Genomic DNA, 24,667 nt, shown 5'->3' with positions numbered 1-24,667 from the left:
GTTAGGAATACTAAACAGCACTTTGACACTATGTTTGGGGCTCATTTTGAAAAGTGAAATTAAGATAAAAAGTACAAAAATGTGGCACCAAGTAGACCACAAAAACAGGCATTTATTTACCATATGAGAGCTGAAACCAGAAGGCAGAGTGTTGTCTCGTTTGACTTCAGCTGGGAATAACTTAATTTTTTTTTTTTGCTATTTTACTAATGACCATGAATGACCTTAAAAGCACAGCAAGTATTGATTTGGGGGTTACAAATGCATTTTAGCAATAGGTGAATTTACAAATAAAGAATCTGCAAATAATAAGGATTAACTGCAAGGAAAGATTAGGCTTTACTGAGGAAAACATAAGTGAACTTGAAGAAGAAGAAATAACCATCATCCAAAATGAAGCAGCAAAAAATAAATAATCAACTTCAAATAGAGTAATAAACAGTGGGCTCTGTGTTTTTGCGGGTTCTGCATCCATAGATTTAAGCAATCACAGATCAAAAATATTTTTTTAAAAAGGATGATTGTGTCTGTACTCAACATGTACAGACGTTTTTCCCTTGTGATTATTCCCTAGACCAGCGATCCCAAACCTTTTTGGCACCAGGGACCAGTTTTGTAGAAGACATTTTTTCCATAGACTGTGGGAGGTGGGATGGTTTCGGGATGAACTGTTCCACCGTCAGCTCATCAGGCATTAGATTCTCATAAGGAGTGTGCAACCTAGATCCCTCGCACGTGCAGTTCACAATAGTGTTTGCGCTCCTATGAGAGTCTAATGCCTCCACTCATCTGTCCAGCTCAGGCGGTAATGCTTGCTGGCCTGCCACTCACCTCCTGCTGTGCAGCCCACTTCCTGTCTCTGGCCTGGGGGTTGGCGACCTTTGCCCTAGAGAATCAAGTATAACAAGTATTTACATAGTATTTACATTGCATTAGGTATTACAACTAATCTAGAGATGATTTAAAGTATACAAGACAGCAATATGCAAATACTTCACGTTTTTTATAACAGACTTGAGCATTGTAGGAGCTGGGTGTCTGAGGGAGTTCTGGAACCAATCCCCCAGGGATATCAAAAGACAAATGTGCAGGTAATTGGAATCCCTGAAGGTAGAGAGCAGAAACATTATTTGAGAAAATCATGGTTGAAATATTTCTAAATTTGCTCCCCACAGGTACATGGAGCTAAAAAAAAAAAAAAAAAAAAAAAAAAAATCCTAGGCCACAAATATGGCAATATGGATAAATGTACACTAAGGTTCCTTATAATCACATCACTCAAAACCAGCAATGAAGATAAAATCATAAAAGCAGCCAGAAGGAAGAGGGGTGGTGGTGGAATAAGTTATACACAGAAGAACAAAAACAAGGATGACAGCAGATTTCTCATCAGAAATAATTTGATCAGACGATAGTAGAGCAAGATCTTTAAAGTAATGAAAAACTATTAACCTAGAATTCTATACCCAGGGTGTTCTTTCTGAAAATGATGGTAACATAAAGACATTTAAGTCATAGAAATGCTAAAAGAATTCACCACTAGAAGGCATGCATTACAAGAAATGTTAAAATAAGTCCCTGCAGTAGAAGGGAAATGATAGCAGGTGGGAATTTGTATCTACATAAAGGTGAATAGAGTATAAATGTTAAGTACACGGGTAAACAGAAAACATTTTTTTCTTATTTAAGTATCTTTAAAAATGACTGTTTACATTAAAACTAATGGTAATTTTGAGATTTATAATATATGTAGACATATGACAATAATAACAAGCAGGTCAAGAGGAGAGAAATATTTTAAGACTCTTAGAATATATGAAGTGTAATATTACTTGAGCACTGACTATTGTAAGTTCAAGATGTGTACTCTAAATTCTAATGCAACCACTAAAACAATACACAAAGAATTATAGCTGATTAGCCAAGAAGACAGTAAAATGGAATCACAATAAGTAATTAATCTAAAGGAAGAAGGAATAAAAGAGAACAAAGAACAGGTATGATAAATGAAGTGGACAAACTTCTATAAAAGACCAGATAGCAAATATCTTAGATTTGTGGGCCACATATAATCTCTATTGCATTTTCTTCTTTGTTCTTTCTACAAACTCTTTAAAAGATAAAAATCTATTTTTAGTTCATAGGCCATAGGAATACATACCACTGTCAGATTTAGCCAATTGGCTAAAGTTTATTGACCCCTACTTTAAATACCAATCAAAATGTAGAGATTATCAGATTGGATAAAAAAGCTAGACTGAATCATATGCTGCCTGTAGGAAACCCACTTTAAATATAAAACCACAAATAAATTTGTTTTCCCAGCTTTTATTTTAAGTTCAGGGGTACATGTGCAGGATGTGCAGGTTAGTTACATAGGTAAATGTGTGCCATGGCAGTTTGCTGCACAGATCATCCCATCACCTAGGTATTAAGCCCAGCATCCATTAGCTATTCTTCCTGATGCTATTCCTCCTCCCACCCATCAACCTCTTACAGGCCTCAGTGTGTGTTGTTCCCCACTGTATGTCCATGTGTTCTCATTATTCAGCTCCCACTTACAAGTGAGAACATGTGATGTTTAAACCACAAATAGTTTCAAGGTGAAAGGATGGTAAAAGATATAATAAGTTAACACTTATAAAAAGAAAACTGGGATTGGTATATTAATATCAAACAAAATATATTTCAGAGAAAACAACATCATTAATGAAACAGAAGCTTATTTCGTAATGACTAAGGTGTCAACTCGTTAAGATGATCTAACAATCTTAAGTGTTTATCTACCTAGTAAAAGTTTTGAAACCCAGTAAGCAAAAACTGGTACAATTGAAACAGAAATAATAGACAATTCCACAGCAATAATCAAGGATTTCTATATTCATTTCTCAATAATTGATAAAATAAGGAGACAGAAAACCAGTAAGGATATAGAAGACTTGAATAACACTATCAACCAACTTGACCTAGTTGACATTTATAGAGCACTCTTCTCAACAATAACAAAATGCACATTCTTTTCAAGTGTATATGGAATATTTACCAAGATTTGGGCCGTAAAATAAGTTCTTTAAAAATGACTGTTTACGTTAAAACTAATGGCAATTTTGAGATTTTTAATATATGTAGACATATGACAATAATAACAAACAGGTCAAGAGGACAGAAATATTTTAAGACTCTTGGAATATATGAAGTGTAATATTACTTGAGCACTGACTATTGTAAGTTCAATGTATATACTCTAAATTTTAATGTGAAGGTTTTTAACTTATTTTTTAAATTATAAAATGGAGGTAGGGCTATTTGTATTCCATATTTATTCTTCAGTAAGAAGAATACTATTGTAAGTTTAATATTGATACTATTGTAAGTTCAATATGTATACTCTAAATTTGGGCCATAAAATAAGTCTCAATAAACTTTAAAGGATTCAAGTCATACAAAGTATGTTCTCTGACCACAATGGAATTGATATGAAATCAATAATAGAAAAAAATCTGAAAAACCTCCAAATGCCTGAAAACTAAATAAAACAATTCTAAGTAAATTATGGGTCAAAAAATAAATCAAAAAGGAAATCAGAGCATTTTAATGGGGAATAAAAGGGCATGTCAATATATTTGCAATGCAGCATTACTTAACAGAAAATTTATGGAACAAAATGCCTATATGAAAAATAAAGGTCTTAAATAACCTTACTTCTATCTTTAGAAAATAGTAAGACAAAATCAAATGGAACCCAAAGTAGGCAGGAGAAAATAAATAATAATATTTAGTATTGAAATGAATGAAATAGTAAATAGTAAAACAGCAGAGAAAATTAATGGAATCAAAAGCTGACCCTTTGAGAAGCTTTAAAAGAAGATAAACCTCAGTCAGACTAATCAGGAAAAAATAAGAATACCTATATCACCAATATCATAAATGAGAGAGGTGACATCATTACAGATTTTACAGATATTTAGTGGATAATAAAAAATCAAATTATAGAATATATATATATATATATATATATATATATATATATTCTACAACTTGGATGAAATGGGTAAATTTATTGAAAGACACAAGCCATCAAGGCTTGCTGAAGAACAAATATGTAATACAAATAGCCCTACCTCCATTTTACAATTTAAAAAATAAGTTAAAAACCTTCACATTAAAACCTCCAGCCCTAGATGTTTTCAGTGATGAATTCTGCCAAACATTTAAGAAAGAAATAATACTAATTATGCAAATTTTATTTTAGAAAATTGAGTAGGAAGCAATATTTCCCAACTTATTCTCTGAAGCCAGTGTTACCCTGATACTAAGATGAGAAAATGCATTTCAATAAAAGTAAAGAATAATATATTTCACAAGATGTAAAATTTCTTAACAAAATGTCAGCAAATCAAATCTAATAATATAAAAAAGATAACACATTATAATCAAATTGAGTTTATCCTAGAAACGCAAGATTAGTTTAATATTTGTAGCTCACCATTCACTAACAGACACACACACACACACAAGCACACCAATAGATGTAGGAAAAGCAGTAGCTAAAAATCAAAATCTCATCACATTAGGAATAGAAAGAAAATCCTTCAATCTGATAAGAAGCATTTAAGAAAAACCTACATCTAATGTCCTAATTAAGAAAAAAAAAAAAAAAAAAAAAACCTGCTAACTGTTTCCTTCTAAGGATGTTTGCTCTCATCGTTTATAGCTATCATTGTGTTGGAGGAACTAGTCACTAAGGCATGTAAAACAAAAGGATATTCATATTAGATACAAAGATACAAAATGATCTTTATTCAAAGACCACGTGTTGTCAATATAGAAAATCCTACGGAATTTTTTAAAAAGGTACTAGAACTAATTAGTTTATTATCACTGCAAGATAAAAGATAAATGTTCAAAAGTCAGTTGTGCTTCTGTATGCTAGCAATAAAATCAGAAATTTGAACTTTAAAACATGTCATATATAGTAGCATTAAAATATAAAGTACATTGTCATGCATGTAACAAAAGATGTGCAAGATCTATAAAGCAAAAACTATAAAACATTACTAAAAGAAATGAATGTATTGTCACATAAATGGAGAGATGTGTTGTGTCCCTGTATCACAAGACTGAATACTGTCAAGATGTCAGTTCTACTCAAAGCAATCTATATAATTGATGCAATCATAATCAAAATACCAAAGCAATATTTTTAAAGATTCTTCTATAGGCCGATTCTAAAATTCATATGGAAATGCAAAAGACTAGAATAGCCTAATAAATTTAAGAACAAAGTTGGAGGACTTATAATATTGAGTTCCAAGACTGATAATGCTACAGTAATCCAAACAATATACCATTCGTGTGAATATAGACAAATAGGTTATTGAACAGAATACAGAGAATTCAGGAATACATTTGCACATATATGGTCAGTTGACTTTCAACCAAAGTACAGAAGAATTTCTATGAAGAAAATTAGTGTTTTTAAAAAATGATGCTAGAAAAATTGGATATCCATATCTCCTTCCCCCAACAAAACTCTGCAGTTCATATCTCACATAATATATAATAATTTATCCAGCATGAGTCATACACTGATGTGCAAATTCTAAAAGTAACAAATGTCTAGTGAAAAACATAGGAAAAAATTATCTGTGACCTTGGATTTAGCAAAGATTTCTTAGACACAATGCCAAAATTATAATTCTTAAAAGAAAAGAGTGAATCATTTGGGCTTCATCAAAATTAAGAACTATGACTCTTTGAAAGACATTGTTGAAAAACAAGTCACACACTGCAAGAAAATATTTGCAAATTACATATGAGATAAAGGACTTGCATACAGAATGCTTTAAGAACACTAAATGCTTACAATAAGAAATCAAACAATTTGATAAAGAAGTAATAAAAGATTTGAACAGACACTTCACCCAAGAAGATATACATATGGAAAATAAACATAGGAAAAGATGTACTAACACCAAAAGTTAGTACAGAAATGCAAATTAAAGTGACAGTGTCTAAAATTAAAATATCTGATCATATCAATTGTTGTGGAGCAGAGATTGAGGAACTGGAACTCTCATACACTGATGGTGGGAATATGAAATGATACAACTACTTTGGAAAACAATTTGTGATTTCTTAAAAGATAAATACATACCTACAATCTGACCCAGTCATTTTACTCCAACCCATTTCACTCCAATCAAAGCAAAAGAATATATCCACATTAAAAACTTGTACAATAATGTTCATTACAGGTTTATTGGTAATAGCCCACATCTGGTAACAATCCAAATAATTATCAATTGGTCAGTGGACAAATCATGGTATGTCTGTATAATGGAATACTACTCAGCAATGAAAAAGAATGAACAATGGCATGCATGAATCTCAAAACAATTATGCTGAATAAAATAAGACAGACAAAAAAGATTTCATATTATATATTCTATTTTCATAAAATTATAGAAAATGCAAAATCATTTATAATGACAGAAAGTAAATAGATGATTCCCTGTTGATAGGCAGGGGCTGGGAGAAGGAAGTATTACAAATAGGCATGAGAAAATTTGAGGGAGTGGTGGATATATTTATTAATTTTATTGTGATGGTTTCATGAATGTATACATAAATTCAAAAGTCACCAGATTGTACATTTTAAGAATGTGTGATTCATTGCATGTCGGTTATATCTCAGAAAAGCTATATATGTGTGTTGACAGAGAGAGAGAGATATAAGAGAGAAAGAAAGAGGCAGAAAGAGAGACAGAGAGATCAAGAGAGAGCATGAGAATGCCGTGGATACTGGAATGAACTCTCGCCCTTGATCCAAAGCAGGAAAGAGCAAATCATCCTGTAAGCCTTTATTTTAAAGGTATTTACCTAAATTCAGTCTGTAAATTACCTCAGAATGATAGATGCTTTCTTTGTACCACTTTCTGTAATCCTTATAGTCATCTTGTGGTTTGGGCATCATTATGTGGTTTTTATAGATTAGTTGCCTGAGGCAGTGAGCTATTAATTAACTTGCACAAGATCACTACCAATAGGATTGGAAACCAATTATCTCTTGCTCCATAGCACATACTCATTCCACTGCCGCAAGCCCACCTCAGTAATCAGGTTGTCTTAAAGCATGGTGTTTTGGTGTCCCCTTTCCCTAAGCAATCTCCTGCAGTTCAATAAGACTTCTGCTGTTCCTAAAACCCAGTTAATAAATATGAATGCAAAAATGCACTGACAGGTCATTATTTTTGACCAATGAAACAGGCCCTCCCTGTTTTTTGTTTTTTTTGCCAGGTGAACAGATTCAATTCATTGTCTTTTCTTTAACTTGTGGACGAGTGCGGAATGCTTTTCCTGTTGAGTGAGGTAAGATGTCACCAAATCTGGAAGTGTGGCTGGAGGCAAAATGCAGCCACACTTCCAGATATTGACATCTGCTGGTCAAAAACATGAACATCCAGAAAGAACATGTAGAAAGACTAATAAAACATCGCCAATCTTTTTGGATTTCAGACTTACATAAACATGTAAAAATGTTTATGCTTTCACCTATAATATATGTATATTTATATGTAATGTACAAATACTAATATATATGCCATAAAACATACAGGAATGAATTTTAAACATAAAATAAAGACGGAATAAACATTAAAGATAATATATTTCATTATTGGTGCCAAAAACAATATTTTGAGAGTGATGTGAATGAATATTCTTCGCTATTAAAAAAGTTCTGGTTTAACCCATTGTGAATACAAAAAGTGATTATTTGGTTTAGTTATTTAGTTTATTTCAATAATGTTTCAAATGGCTTTCATAGCTGAAGACGTTACTGCAGAGAAAAGCATAAATGCAAATGCAAGTGGTTTGCACTAGTTTTGCTTACTAAATCAACAGCTTCTACTCATGGATTATGCAAAATTTTGATTTTTAAAACACTGCTAGTAAATTTCCATTTCCTTGATGTACATCAGTTGTTCTTGCAAGGAATGGAAGAGGTGTTGCATTTTTTATTAGTTTTTAAACAAGATTCTGTTAACAGTTTTTCAAGAGTATAGAAGGAGTTTTTATGTGACACTCATTATTTTCAGGAAAAAAAATAATGAGGAAAATGATTTCAAATATTCATTTTCAATGTTCTTTCCATTGCTCAGTTTTCTTTCATAAAGCAATCACTTTCTCATTTATTGTAAAAATGTTACCTTTACCTATAAAGGACAAAATAAATGTGTTGTTTTAAATATCTGTATTATATCAATAGTCTCTCTAAATTACAGAAGGAAAGCAAAGTTGGAACACTTCTGGTTTTTAAAGAAAACAATATATGTTGTCTTGAAGTTCTGCAACTCCTTTTTTGTCATTATAATTAGGGGTGAAATTGCATCTAATCTCCTTAGTATTAGATTTTAAACCTTAGTCCACCAACTTTTAATTTGCTTTAAATCAGTACTTTTTTTCTTAATTTTTATTTTATTTTACTATACTTTAAATTCTGGGATACATATGCAGAACGTGTAGGTTTGTTACATAGGTATACACATGCCATGATGGTTTGCGGCACCCATCAACCCATCATCTACATTAGGTATTTCTCCTAATGGCATCCATCTCCTAGTCCACCCACCCCAACAGGCCCCGATGTGTGATGTTCCCCTCCCAGTGTCCATGTGTTCTCATTGTTCAACTCCCACTTATAAGTGAGAACATGCAGTGATTGGTTTTCTGTTTCTATGTTAGTTTGCTGAGAATGATGGCTTCCAGCTTCATCCTCATCCCTGCAAAGGGTATGAACTCATCCTTTTCGTGGCTGCATAGTTTTCCATGGTGTATATGTGCCACATTTTCTTTATCCAGTCTATCGTTGATGGGAATTTGGGTTGGTTCCAAGTCTTTGCTATTGTAAATAATGCTGCAATAGATATACATGTGCATGTGACTTTAAAGTAGAATGATTTATAATCCTTTAAAGTAGTTTTTTTTTTCCCCCTAATTCTGTGAAGAAATTCATTGGTAGATTGATGGGGATAGGATGAATCTATAAATTACTTTGGGCAATATGGCCATTTTCACAAAATTGATTCTTCCTATCCATGAGCATGAAATGTTTTTCCATTTGTTTGTGTCCTCTCTTATTTCTTGAGCAGTGGTTTGTAGTTTTCCTTGAAGAGGAAACTTACACATTTCTTGTAAGTTGTATCCCTAGGTATTTTATTCTCTTTGTAGCAATTGTGAATGGGAGTTCACTCATGATTTGGCTCTCTGTTTGTCTATTATTGGTGTATAGGAATGTTTGTGATTTTCGCACACTGATTTTGTATTCTGAGACTTTGCTGAAGTTGCTTATCAGCTTAAGGAGATTTTGGGCTGAGAGATGATGGGGTTTTCTAAATATACAATCATGAAATCTGCAGAGACCATTTGACTTCCTCTCTTCTGATTTGACTACCCTTGACTTCTTTCTCTTGCCTGATTGCCATCACCAGAACTTCCAATACTATGTTGAATAGGAGTGACTAGAGAAGGGATCCTTACCTTGTGCTGGTTTACAAAGGAAATGCTTCCAGTTTTTGCCCATTCAGTATGATATTGGGCTGTGGGTTTTTCATAAATAGCTCTTATTATTTTGAGATACATTCCATCAATACCTAGATTTTTGAGAGTTTTTAGCATGATGGGGTGTTGAATTTTATTGAAGGCCCTTTTTGCATCTGTTGCGATAATCATGTGGTTTTTGTCATTGGTTCTATTTATGTGATGGATTACGTTTACTGATTTGCATATGGTGAACCAGCCTTGCATCCCAGTGATGAAGTCGACTTGATTGTGGTGGATAAGCTTTTTGATGTGCTGCTATATTTGGTTTGCTAGTATTTTATTGAGGATTTTTGCATTGATGTTCATCAGAGATATTGGAATGAAATTTTCCTTTTTGTTAGGTCTCTGCTAGGTTTTGGTATCAGGATGTGGCTGGCCTCATAAAATGAGTCAAGGAGGAGTCCCTCTTTTTCTGTTGTTTGGTATAGTTTCAGAAGGAATGGTACCAGGTCCTCCTTTTACCTCTGGTAGAATTTGGCTGTGAATCCATCTGGTCCTGGGCTTTTTTTGGTTGGTAGGCTATTAATTACTGCCTCGATTTCAGAACTTGTTATTGGTCTATTCAGTGATTTGACTTCTTCCTGGTTTAGCTTTGGGGGGGGGGGTGTATGTTTCCAGGAATTTATCCATTTCTTCTAATTATCTAGTTTAATTGCTTAGAGGTACTTATGGTATTCTCTGTAGGTAGTCTGTATTTCTGTGGGATCGGTGATGATATCCCTTTTATCATATTTTATTGTGTCTGTTGGATTCTTGTCTCTTTTCTTCTTTATTACACTGGCTAGCCATCTATCTATATTGTTAATCTTTTCAAAAAAAAAACAGCACTTGGATTCATTATTTTTTTGAAGGTTTTTTTTGTGTCTCTATCTTGTTCAGTTCTGCTCTGATCTTAGTTATTTCTTGTCTTCGGCTAGCTTTTGAATTTGTTGGCTCTTGCTTCTCTAGTTCTTTTAATTATGATATTAGAGTGTTAATTTTAGATCTTTCCTACTTTTTCCTGTGGGCATTCAGTGCTATAAATTTCCCTCAAACAGTACTTTAGCTGTGTCCCAGAGATTCTAGTACATTATGTCTTTGTTCTCATCAGTTTCAAAGAACTTCTTTATTTCTACCTTCATTTTGTTATTTACCTAGTAGTCATTCAGGAGCAGGTTGTTCAGTTTCCATGTAGTTGAGTGGTTTTGAGTGAGTTTCTTAATCCTGAGTTCTACTTTGATTGCACTGTGGTTTGAGAGACTGTTTGCTATGATTTCTGTTCTTTTCATTTGCTGATGAGTGTTTTACTTCCAATTATGGGTGATCAATTTTAGAATAAGTGTGATATGGTGCTGAGACAAATGTATATTCTGTCAGTTTGGGTTGTAAAGTTCTGTAGATGTCTATTAGGTCCACTTGGTTCAGAGCTGAGTTCAAGTCCTGAATATCTTTGTTACACTTCTGTCTTATTGATATGTCTAATATTGACAGTGGGATTTTAATGTCTCCCACTATTATTGTGTGGGAGTGTAAGTCTCTTTGTAGGTCTCTAAGAACTTGCTTTATAAATCTGGGTGCTCCTGTATTGGGTGCATATATATTTAGGATAGTTAGCTCTTGTTGTTGCATTGATCCCTTTACTATTATGTAATACCCTTCTTTGTCTTTGTTTTATCTTTGTTGGTTTAAAGCCTGTTTTATCAGAGTCTAGGATTGCAACCCCTGCTTTTTTTTTTTTTGCTTTCCATTTGCTTGGTAAATGTTCCTCTATTCCTTTATTTTGAGCCTATGTGTGTCTTTGCACGTGAGATGGGTCTCCTGAATACAGCACTCTGATAGGTCTTGATTCTTTATCCAGTTTGCTGGTCTGTGTCTTTTAATTGGGGCATTTGGCCCATTTACATTTAAGGTTAATATTTTTATGTGTGAATTTGATCCTGTGATTATGATGCTAGTTGGTTTTTTTGCCCGTTAGTTGATGCAGTTTCTTCATAGTGTCAATGGTCATTACAATTTGTATTTTTTTGCAGTGGCTAGTACCAGTTTTTCCTTTCCATATTTAGTGCTTCCTTCGGGATCTCTTGTAAGGCAGGCCTAGTGGTGACAAAAACTCTCAGCATTTGCTTGTCTGTAAAATATTTTATTTCTTCTTCTCTTATAAAGCTTAGTTTGACTGGATTTGAAATTCTGGGTTGAAAATTGTTTTCTTTAAGAATGTTGACTATTGGCCCCACTCTCTTCTGGCTTGTAGGGTTTCTGCCAAGAGTTCCACTGTTAGTCTGATGAACTTCGCTTTGTGGGTAACCCGACCGTTCTCTCTGGCTGCCCTCAACAGTTTTTTCTTCATTTCAGCTTTGGTGAATCTGATGATTATGTGTCTTGGGGTTGCTCTCTTTGAGGAATATCTTTGTGGTGTTCTCTGTATTTTCTGAATTTGAATGTTGGCCTGTCTTGCTAGGTTGGGGAAGTTCTCCTGGATAATATCCTGAAGAGAATTTTTCAACTTGGTTCCATTCTCGCCGTTACTTTCAGGTACACCAATCAAATGTAGGTTTGATTTTTTCCCATAGTCTCATATTCCTTGAAGGCTTTGTTCATTTCTTGTCATTCTTTTTTCTCTAATCTTGTCTTCACCCTTTATTTCATTAAGTTGATATTCAATCTCTGATATCCTTTCTTCCGATTGATTGATTCAGTTATGGATACTTCTGTATGCTTCATTAAGTCCTCGTGCTGTGTTTTTCAGCACCATCAGGTTATTTATGTTCTTCTTTAAACTGGTTATTCTAGTTAGTAATTCCTCTAACCTTTTTTCAAGGTTCTCAGTTTCCTTGCATTGGGTTAGAACATGCTCCTTTAGCTTGGAGGAGTTTGTTATTATCCACCTGCTGAAGCCTACTTCTGTCAATTAATCAAAGTCATTCTCCATCCAGTTTTATTCCCTTGCTGTTGAGGAGTTGTGATCCTTTGGAGGATAAGAGACTTTTTAGCCTTTTTTGCTGGTTTTTCCTCATCTTCATGGATTTATCTACCTTTGATTTTTGATGTTGGTGACCTTCAGATGGGGTTTCTGTGTGGATGTACTTTTTGTTGATGTTGATCCTATTCCTTTCTGTTGCTTAGTTTTCCTTCTAATAGTCAGGCCCCTCTGCTGCAGGTCTGCTGAAGTTTGCTGGAAGTACACTCCAGACTGTGATTGCCTGGGTATCACCAGTGTAGGCTACAGAACAGCAAAGATTGCTGCCTATTCCTTCCTCTGGAAGCTTCATCCCAGAGGGGCACCTGCCAGATGCCAGTCAGAGCTCTCCTGTATGTGCTGTCTGTTGACTCCTGCTGGGAGGTGTCTCCCAGTCAGGAGGCATGGGGATTAGGAACCTACTTGAGGAGGCAGTCTGTCCCTTATCAGAGCTCAAGCACTATGCTGGGAGATCTGCTGCTCTCTTCAGACTCAACAGGTAGGAACATTTAAGTCTGCTGAAGCTGTGTCCACAGCTGCCCCTTTCCCCAGGTGCTCTGTCCCAGGAAGATGACAGTTTTATCTGTATGCACCTTATTGGGGTTGCTGCCTTTCTTTCAAAGATGCCCTGCCCAGAGAGGAGGAATCTAGAGAGATAGTCTGGCTACGACGGCTTTGCTGAGCTGTGGTGGGCTGTTGGGGTCCGTGTGTTTCCTAAACAAAGGAATGAACACACAAGACAACACAGTACGAGACAAACATGGCGGCCATCCCGAACGGCATGCTCTGCTTTATTTTATACCATCGTTTGTGGAATGCTGCCAAGTCACAAGACACATTGTTGTTTTTCTGACCTTTCCCTGACTTTTGGATTTTCAAGATGTTTATACATAAACCAGCCCCCAGGGTCTGCTGTTTGCAGCTGGCTCCTTTGTCCTCCCTGTTTGCAGGGAAGGAACGCCCTGCTTCATTTGCAAGAGCAGGACTTATCGGGAAAGTCTCGTTTGCGAGCACGTAGTCCTCTACATCTCCCCCTTCTTATTTACAGGTTTGAATTTCTTTTAAAACCATCATCACATGTTGGGCTCGCTGGGATTCAGTGTTTGCCCTTTGGCACCATCTCCAGTAGACTGTGAAAATGACAAAGGCAAGAACAACAATCAATACATTACTAGAAACAGAAGTCAGTAAAGTTTTCACAGGACTCATAGGGTTCCAAGATGTCAAACTTTGTGCAATACCAGTCATTAAATCTGCTCCGGTCAGCAATGGTAACTGATTGCGAAATGTTTCAGAAATGTTTTGTGTTAATTCTTGTATTTCTAGGGAAAGATTATTATGGTTAAAAGTCTCTTTATCTCAGTCCAATTATGTACAGTGCTGTTAAAAGGAACAGGAGTAATACAAAATTGGGTAGTATTCCAATCACATTTCAACAAAGCTCAGGTATTCAACACTGTTAGCTGATCTCCCAACCAAGAAACCACTTGCTCCAGATTACCCACTTGTTCAGTCAAATGAGCATCTACATCTCGTTGCTACTGCCCCAACAAATGTGATTGTTCATGCCATTGTTGTACAAATTCTGCATTTTGTATACTCTGGGGCAGAGCTAGTGGTGGAAGCAACTGCTACAAGTCCCACCACCACTGCTACGATGACCCCAACTACTCTCCGGCTGCGGTAGACAAGATCTTGCATTACTTTGTAAATTTGAGTAACCCCAGCAGATTCACTCCAGGCATGTGTTAAGTTCACAGGTAGCCAGGTTTCTTTTCTGGCTCTTAGTGTATATAAATCAGAATGAGACTCATTCCAATTATTATTCCACCAAGTAGTATTTATACAACTTAAGAATGTACAGTTGTCTGTACAGTTAACTACCCCTGTATAAATATCCCATTTAAAAATTCCTGTTAACAACAAATAAAATTTTCTTACACATGCAATAGCATATCTAGAACTATTTTGATGCAAAGATATATGGAAAGGGTTAGCAATATTAGTAGTAAGATTTAAGGATATGTTTCCCATGAAAGTGAACATTGGTTTATCAATAGCTAGCAACTTCCAAATATGACTTTGTATTTGTATTAGCCAAATGTGGCATAGGGGGTGATAAACCACCATTGTGCCAAATAATAGTTTCATTGCCATCTGTAGCGATGCTGTGATTACTCTTATGCCAGCGCAGGTTGACATGACTAAATTTAGTTTGAAAATCTCCATGTACACTCCAATCAGTAACAAGGTATTTACAACCTTTTCCTTCTAACAGCAGTCACGGACCACTACCTCTACAACTAGTCCACTCTAGTTGGGAAACACCTCCGGACACATCGGGGATGGGGTATAAAGATAATGTAGTTGGCACAGTTTCATTAAGTAATGCAGTATGATTATACTTGAAACTTTGAGCAACAATAATCATAGTAAAGGCAGAGATATGACTATGGTTATAGCGAACAGCCTAAGCCTCATGAAAAAGATGCAGACAATGTAGACTACTCCCAAGACATATAGGTAACCCTTCAACCCCAAATTGATATGAACTATTTACTGTGCCAGTGTCTAATTCAGGATCCTGGTTTAAAAAAGGTGATGGCATCCAAGCAGTATCATTAGTAAATCCTGGGACTTCTCTGTCTCCCCAGGCCACACCTTGATAAAAGGGTGGAAAAGGAAGATAAGCCCAGTATGTAAATTCTCCAGCCATTACCTGACAATTTACTATGGCCAGCACAGCCAGGAATAAAGTCAGTGGGGTTTTGGGCTGCCCAGCTTGTTGAACAACCTCTTCGGCTTTCTGAGTAAGCTTTTTCAGTTGACCCCATGTTGGGGGCTCTGCACGTTGAGTCCCGAAGGTGAATGTTCTCTGAGCACTCAGATTCAGCTCCTGAAATTCCTTGAGGAACTCTTCGGATCGGATCCTCTTTGCCATGGCACTGTTTCAACCATCGAGATGGAAACCACTCGTCTCCAGCACCTGTACGGACAAGAGCATAGCCTCGACCCCATTGTAAAACTTTTCTTTTTAAATATTGCCCTTGTAATGAAGGATAATACACCCACAGATTACTGTTTTGCGGCTTTTCTAAAGGCAATTGAAAATGTTTCATTGCTGCAGACTGCTGTAATTGGCACCAGGTTGAGAAAATTTAAAGTAAAAAGGGCTTTCAGAATTTGATGTTTTGGGGAATCTTGCCCATCTCCCCCTTTTTGTTTTAAAAGTTGTAATTTTAAGGTAGCATTGGCTCTTTCAATAGTTGCTTGACCTTGACTGTTAAATGGAATACTAGTGGAATGACGAATATGGTATTAAGAAAGGAAGGCAGCCAATTTACGAGAGCAATAAGCAGGGACATTATCAGTTTTTAGTTTAGCATGAACTCTTATACCTGTAAAGCAAGTAAGTAAGTGAGTAATAACAGAGTCAGCCTTTTCAGAAGGCAATGGTGTAGCTTATTGGAAATGTGACCAGGTATCAATTGTATGATTAACGTATTTTAAACGACCAAAAGAAGGATCATAAGTTACATCCATTTGCCAAATGTGATTTTGTTGAATGCCTCGAAGATTAATACCTGGACTTTAAAAAGGTGCAATAATAGGAGCACAAGATGGGCAGTCTCTGACAATAGCTTGGGCTTGATGGCATGTTATAGAAAATCACCGTTGTAATCTTAAACTATTAGTATGATGTAGTTGGTGCTCATTCTGAGCCCGTTGGATACTTTCAATAGTAAGGAATCAATCTGGTTATTCCTAAAAGTTAAAAGTCCTGGCAACACCTAATGGGAAAGAATATGAGTGATGGAAAGGGGGGCAGTGCGAGAAGTAAGAGCCATAAATAATAAAGAAGATAATTTTTGTAAAGGAGTTTGAGGAAATAATGGTAAAGAAGTTTGAGATTATATATTTAGTTACATATACAGCGTATTGGGAATCATTAACTATATTACAAGGGGTTTGAGGCCAATCTTGTAGAACCGTAAGAATGGCAAAAAGTTTTCCTTGTTGTACTGATTCAAATGGGTAGTGAGAAATTTTTGAATTATCTGATGTCCAGTATCCAGCTTTTCCATTGTTGGAAGCATCAGTAAAAAAGGTAGGATCTTTAACCGGAGTGTAAGAGATAGGATTATATGGCAATAAAGAATATTGTTGCAGAAAAGCAAATAATTTATTACTAGGATAATGCTGAGAAAAAGAACCAGTATACTCAGCACAAGCCACTTGCCAACCCTCATGAGTTTCCAATAGAGATTCAATGTATTGATTAGATAATAATTTTTATAGGGTCAGCACCAAGCAACTGATGAGCTCAATGTCGTCCTTTAATAATTAATTTAACCAATTTATCAATATATGGGTGAATTTTCTTAATGGCTTTATTAGCCAAAAACAGCCACTCCAAATATTATTATCTTGGTGTAAAACGGCCGTTGGCAAATGGGGAGTATGAAAAAGACACACACACACACAAACAATCTTTAAGATCTATAACCATTAATTTCCAATTTTGTGGGATAAGAGCTGGATTAGGAAGCCCAGGTTGTAAAGTCCCTATAGGTTGAATACAAGCATTTACACCTCTAAGATCAGTTAATAAGTGCCATTTTCCACTTTTCTTTTTAATGACAAACACAGGGGAATTCCATGCAGAAGTACTTGGTTCAATATGCCCCTCGGCCAATTGTTCCTTAACTAAATTCTTTAAAGCCTTAAGTTTTTCTTTGGATAATGGCCACTGTTCCACCTAAACAGGAGTTGTAGTTTTCCACTTCAATTGTAAAGCTTGAGGCTTGTGGGCAGTGGCTAAGAGTTTAAAGGATTGTAACTCTTTTCTGGCTCTTAGTATATATAAATCGGAATGAGACTCATTCCAATTATTATTCCACCATTTTGAACATCATATTTTTGGCAGCTGAAGAAATATGAGGAATGCTTAAAAAGGCATCAAATTGTTGTAAAAGATCATGGCCCCAAAGGTTAATATTAATGGGGACAATATAAAAGAACACTTTTCCTTGTTGTCCTTCAGGTCCTACACAGCTCAGGGGCTCGACACTTTGGTAGACTATAGAAGCAGTACCTAGGCCAGATAGAGTAACCGATACTTGTTTCTTTTTCCAATGATCAGGCCATTGAACCAAACATGTAATAGATACATCCGCTCCTGTGTTGACTAATCCCTCAAAAAGTATCCTATTAATTTGCAATGAACATAAAGGTTTTTGATCAGAAACTAAAGTTTCCCAGAAAACAGTTTTCCCAGTACTACCGAAATCTCCTTGACGAGACACACCTCTAGATAGGAAAGGAAAAAAAAGGCAATAAAAGCAATTGTGCAATATGTTCCCCTGCCTCTAGGCGCATAAATTGTTAGACTTGTACCATAATAAGGATTTTATCAGTAAAATCAGGATCAATAATTCCTGTGACCACCATTAACTCCCGCATAGTGCTGCTGCTTCGACCTAACAAAAGTCCTACATGTCCCTTTGGCAAAGGGCCACACACTCCAGTAGTTAACTTATATATTCCTCCATTAGGAGACAGAGTATAAGGTTGAGTAATAGCTAAGTCAGCAGCAGCACTCTGCTTAGTTGCAGCATAAAGCTGGGAAACAGGGGTATGGGGTGGTACCCTTAAAGATGACTCGAAGTCACTCCTTGATGTTGTAAGCCATCGCCCACTGGGTATTGTGGTAGGCCTGCATTGTAATTGTTGGGGCCCTAAGCCTGCGGGTTCCGGTTCCCATTTCCTGGGAGGGGTGACAATAAATTTCCACTCTTATCAGTTTTTGAACGGCATTCATTTGTTCAATGTCGACCTTTTCCACATCGTTTGCACTCCCCAGAGGGTAACTTTTTCTCTTTTGCGGTTGGGAAGCCCAGTTTTTTCCGACATTCTTTCTTAAAATGGCCGGGTTTCCCACATTAAAAACATACACCTTGTTTAGAATTACTCTTTAAGGCCTTAGAAAGTGCTCCAGTGAACAATTGAGCATTGTAAATAGCTCCCCCAATGCCTGCACAAGCCCGAATATACTCATCTAAATTAGCTCCACTGGCCTTTAAAGGTCTTAATAATTTTTCTTGCAGCTTTCATTTCTTTCAGAAATTTAAATTGTAGGGCTGTAAAAGTCACATTCTGGCCACCATTTGGGAACTGAGCATTGGGGCCGAAAGCAGCCCATGTTATTGGGAATAGATCTAATTCCTCGAAATCACCCTTTTCCTTTGACTCCTTCTTTTCTCCTACAGGAGGAAAAGGCACAGAGAAAACCTGACCTGACATAGGCAACGAGGTTGGAGGTGGAGGCAAAGGGAAATCTTTTTCCAAATGAGCAGAAGGGAAGGTAACAGGGAAGGCTCATGGCAGAGAGATAGGAGAAACAGGAGCAACCACACCTTGCAATTTTAACAACTGTTGTAACATCTCTAAAATACGCTGCAAATCAGAATTTCCTTCAGATGAAGGAGGCATTAGCTCTTCCAATTTCTTGTCCTCAACAACTGGGGCGTAAATATGTTCCTCTCTAGGACCATTCCTCTCTAAAGCTTCAGATGCCTCACCTCCTGTGGCAGTATCACCACGCTCTGAGTCAGTTTCAAGTAACTCTAATACCTGAGTAATGGAACTACACAAAGTACACAAAGTCAGCAGCATTGTTTGCCCTCGCTGATGAGCTGGATGCAGGACTTTAACCACTTGTAACCATTCCTTTGGATTTAACTGCACTTTGGTTTGATATTGAAACCAATAACAATGTTGTTCAACATGGGCAAACAATCGCTTCAAAGTCTTTTCTTTTACTTCTACTCTTATAGACATCAACAGTCCCTGGAGTAACTGCAAATATTCAGAGGCCAGAGAGGTGGAATTCCCCATAATTTTCCCGTGAGTCCCCCTTCATATTTTACCTGCCCAGGGTGTTCCCCCTCCGGTTCCTTGCTCTCTTGGAGCCAGGGACCCTGCTCGCTGCGCCAGATGTTGGGGTCCGTGTGTTTCCTAAACAAAGAAATGAACACACAAGACAACACAGGACGAGAGAAACATGGTGGCTGCCCTGAATGGCACGCTCTGCTTTATTTTATACCCTCGTTTGTGGAATGTTGCCAAGTCACAAGACACATTGTTGTTTTCCTGACCTTTCCCTGACTTTCTGGATTTTCAAGATGTTTATACATAAACCAGCCCCCAGGGGCTGCTGTTTGCAGCTGGCTCCTTTGTCCTCCCTGTTTGCAGGGAAGGAGCACCCTGCTTCGTTTGCAAGAGCAGGATTTAACGGGAATGTCTTGTTTGCAAGCACGTAGTCCTCTACAGTGGGCTCTGCCCAGTTTGAACTTCCAGGTGGCTTTGTTTACACTGTGAGGGGAAAATCGCCTACTCAAGCCTCGGTAATGGTGGACACCCCTCCCCCCACCAAACTGGAGCATCCCAGGTCAACTTCAGACTGCTGTGCTGGCAGCAAACATTTCAAGCCAGTGGATCTTAGCGTGCTGGGCTCCATGGGGGTGGAATCCACTGTGCTAGGCCACTTGGCTCCCTGGCTTCAGCCCCCTTTCCAGGGCAGTGAACGGTTCTGTCTCACTGGTGTTCCAGGTGCCAATGGGGTATGAAAAAAATTCCTGCAGCTATGTCAGTGTCTGCCCAAACAACCTCCCAGTTTTGTGCTTAAAACCCATGGCCCTGGTGGTGTAGGCACCAGAGGGAATCTCCTGGTCTGCAGGTTGCACAGACAGTGGGAAAAATGTAGTATTTAGGCTAGAGTGCACTGTTCCTCATGGCACTCCCTCATGGTTTCCCTTAGCTGGGTGAGGGAGTTTCTCCACCCATTGCTCTTCCTGTGTGAGATGACACCCCATCCTGCTTCGGCTGCACCCACTGTGTAACTGGTCCCAATGAGATAGGCTGGGTACCTCAGTTGGAAATGCAGAAATCACCCACCTTCTGCATTGATCTTGCTGGGAGCTGCCGACCAAAGCTGTTTCTATTCGGCCATCTTGCCAACTATTAGCAAGTCTTATATTTATTTTGTCACATGTCAAAAGATATAGCTCTTTGGAATAAAAGATTTTCTCTTTGGAACAAAAGATTTTCTCTTTGGAACGAAAGATTTTCATAGTCCTTCCACATTTCATTACACCTATTATAATGATGCATTCTTATTTGAAGGTGTCATTAAAAAATAAGCTCAATCTGATGAACGACACACTGTAGTACTTTGTGCAATTTTGCTTCAATTCATTTTTGCAGTGGCTTGCATCATTCAACAAATGATGCAGTGATTGAATTGTATATATTTGACTATTTCTGTGACCTATAGTAGACAAAGTATCTACTATACTAGGGGTTAATTTATTCAGCACTTTTCTGTTCCATAAATTAGAGTGGTATAAAAATAAGTCATTTCCTTTGAGAGCATATCTTCTGCAGGACATCTGTCCTTTAATGACTCACAAATTATAGTTGTATGTATATTTTATCATTAAAAAGAATCTAGTAAATACTATATTCTATGAGCATGGTAGAAACGTTTGTGCCTTGACCCAACTGTATAACAAATATCCCATACTGTGTAACTTGTTTCAATACCTGTTTTTTTAAACCTTTAACTAAGTTTCTCCGCATTTTCAAATAGCATTTGCTAGCAGAAGAATGAATGTTGACTGCCAATATTAATTTACGTTTTTTGTTTTGATCATTTTGACCACAGCAGAAAGATGTTTCTCAGTGGAATGTAGATTTTTGTGCTTTAACGATAAGCAAGGAATCTCAAAAGATGTATTTAAAAATATATCATTATGGTGAGTGGATATTTACAGATTACTGGATTAAGATGCATGATTGTAAAGATTGCAAAAAATTGTCAAGATGTGTTTCATGTTAGAAAAGTTTGCAATATTATGTTTACTGTAATCAACTGTTTCTTTGCAATAACCTTTTTTTGCAGGGACTTGGTCTCTTTTTAACTTTTATTTTGGATTTGGGTGTACATGTGAAGGTTTGTTACATAGGTAAACTGATGTCACAGGGGTTTGTTGTACAGATTATTTATCACCTAGGTATTAAGCCCTGTACCCAATAGTTATCTTTTTAAAGCACTCATCTATTGTGCGAGGGTTTGTTTTGTTTAAACTAGGCAGGATCTGTAAATACATCTTTCTGAGCACTTGCTATGGAACATTTGAGAGCACTATGGTCAACCCTCCATCCCTGGCTCTACCACTCTCCAGTCTGTTCTCTGGACTGAGTGAGGAGGTGCTATTACTAATACTGAATATATTACATATTATTTTCAAAAGAAGGTCTTGATACTTACTTTTGATATTTCCAGTATAACTCTGTACACACACATTTGTTGTGTACACATCACTTTCGAGACTACACTTATATAGCAGTCTTTGATGATGTGAAAATAAACAGAATAAAAATCAGGATTTCTGACCTTTGGAATGAATAAATGCATTTTAAATGTTCAAGCATGGACAAGGATTTCACTGTGATTATTAAAAGAGATTGTTGAGATAATGAAGGGCAATTTGTGCAATTTGTAGTGGACGATAGGATTATAAAGATTTCTTGAAGCTACCTGGTTTTCACTCAGCTTCATTCATTTAGGTCCAAGATAATACAATTGAAACATTTCATATTTAGATAATTTAGGGAAAGTCGGAAAAAATGCTGAGCTCTTTATAGATTACCTCTACTCAAAAAAATCACTTAATTAAAACAACCTTTTTTGCACCCAAATAACTAAAATGCAGTAGTGCTTTAAAATGTCAGAATACTTCCCATGGGAGACTACTAAACTTGTTTTGATAAGTCTAATAGGGGTTAAACAATAATGAAATAGATTGGGAGGTGGAATCTTCATTCTATATCTGCTAAAAGATTAGGATCTTTGTTGTGGTTAGCACTGATTGTCAGGAATTTCATCAACTATAATATTCAGCTCCTACTTGGTGATTGGAGATTGTATATCAGAAGGAGCAATGCAATCTTAAAATGGTGGACAAATACAAAATATTGCATGAAATGTGAGAAGCTGTATACAAAGGTTTTTGCCTTAATGGTTTATAGCAGAATTTCAGTTTGATTTGCTTATATATTAAGTAATTTTTACATAAAATAGAGCCTTCAAGCAAAAAGTGAGAAATCCAATATGGTGGTCTTTTTTAGATTCCATGTAATATACATCAGGGTCAGTTAACCCAAGGCATCCCTAGTTTATCTTCCTTGATTAAGAGGGAAGCTTATGGACTTGGACATTGTGATGAATACTTAAAGACTAAATATTCACATTATAATATTGCTGCATTCCCAAGACTCTAATTGAGCATGCTTTTGAAAAATCCACAGTGAATGGTTTGATGAATTAATTGAAAGAGATCCAAGAATTAGTTTGAGAGTCAGATGCAAAATCTCTAAGATGTGAATGCTTTTCTTTGCCACACAAATCCCTATTTAAGACTAAAGGATTTTCCTTCATCTGCTGGGAAGCCAGTTGACACCTCCCAACCATTAGTATTCTCTGGGAATTATCTCACTAAAGAGAGCCACTTTATACAGATTTAAACTCTCCTTCTGAGGTAGCACACATCCAAAACTGTGCCAATGTGCCAGTTCAAAGACTTGTTGTCTGAGGTCTGGTTCTGAATGCATCACTGTTCATCTCCCCTAGTCTCCTTCCCTACTACTAATTTTGTTGATTCTGAGAGTGTTACCTAATAATTTTCATGGTCACTAATCTCCATCTTGTATTGGACTTCCTGGAGGACCCAACTAGGGACACAAGGCCAACTATCTGTACTTAAGTACAAAGTGGTGCAGTGAAAAAAGTACTGAACTTAGAATACCTTTTGAAGCCCTGTATTTACATCTTGGTTTTAGCATGAGCTGGTGGCGTGATCTTGGGCAACTTATTTCATATATCTGATTATTCATTTCTTCATTTGTGAAAAAACTGTAAAGAAGGCACTAGTGTTCTTTGAAAATTGGCCCTCTGAAAAATACCTAAACATCAGGAAGGGAGGAGGTTATCCAGAAGTTTTGCACTGTCCTCTAGAGGCATTATGTCACATTATATAGTAGTAGGTATTATTAGTCCTAGTGGAGGAAGGAAAGTCAGGACAGGGATCAGAAACACTGGTAGATAGAAAAGCAATCTATTTCCGGCATGACTTTAACAGTCATGATGATTCTTTTGTGTTGGTTTTTAATTCAGATTATATACTTATTAAAGACGAAGGACCTGTCATCTTCCCCTTTCTTTTTTCCCCTATTTCCAAGGTTAGTGTAGTGACTTGAAAACAGTAGCTGCTCATTCATCATTATGTAATGAATTACAACTCTTTCAATAGAAGCAAAGAATTTCATAGGGAGATGCAGAAAACAGCATAATCCGTTTCTCATTTTTTTTCTCAGAGAAAATCTAAATCTGAATTTCCTTGAACTTGTTCTGGAAAACAAAATAGGAATACATACTATGAATAGTTCATAGAGTTCATAATTTCATGATAGATGATGTTATTGTAAAATGTCTTATGAGAAAAGTATTTAAGAAACATAACTCCACAGCAGTTAGAAACATCTAGATAGGAAACACATTAGTGGCCCCCTTTATCATCATAAGATGACAGCAAAGTTACAATAAATAAATGTCTGAAAGTTTAGCCCCATCATCTATTTTCTTATAGTTTAAAAGCTTATTTTCCATCTTCTCCTGTTCTTTGGGAGGATGGTAAGTAAATACTATGATATCTGAGTGTGTGTGTGTGAATTATTCCCTGAAGAAACACATTCATTTTTTAATTATCTTGTTTCCTTCTTAAACAGAATGTAGGCTGGGCACAGTTGCTCACACCTGTAATCCCAACAGTTTGGGAGGCCAAGGAAAGAGGATCTCTTGAGCCCAGGGATTTGTGACCACCCTGGGCAATATAACAAGATCCCATCTCTACAAAAAGTTCAAAAAATCAACTGGAAATGCTGGCATGCACCTGTAGTCCAAGCTACTCAGGAAACTGAGGCAGGAGGATTGCCTGAGCCCAGGAGGTCGAGGCTGCAGTGAGCCATGATTGTACAACTACACTCCAACCTAGGCACCAGAGTAAAACC

This window comes from Piliocolobus tephrosceles, chromosome 3 (genome assembly GCF_002776525.5).
Source record: "Piliocolobus tephrosceles isolate RC106 chromosome 3, ASM277652v3, whole genome shotgun sequence".
In the NCBI taxonomy this organism is placed as follows: Eukaryota; Metazoa; Chordata; class Mammalia; order Primates; family Cercopithecidae; genus Piliocolobus; species Piliocolobus tephrosceles.
The sequence above is the reverse complement of the archived record's forward strand: the minus strand, read 5'-3'. Positions refer to the sequence as shown.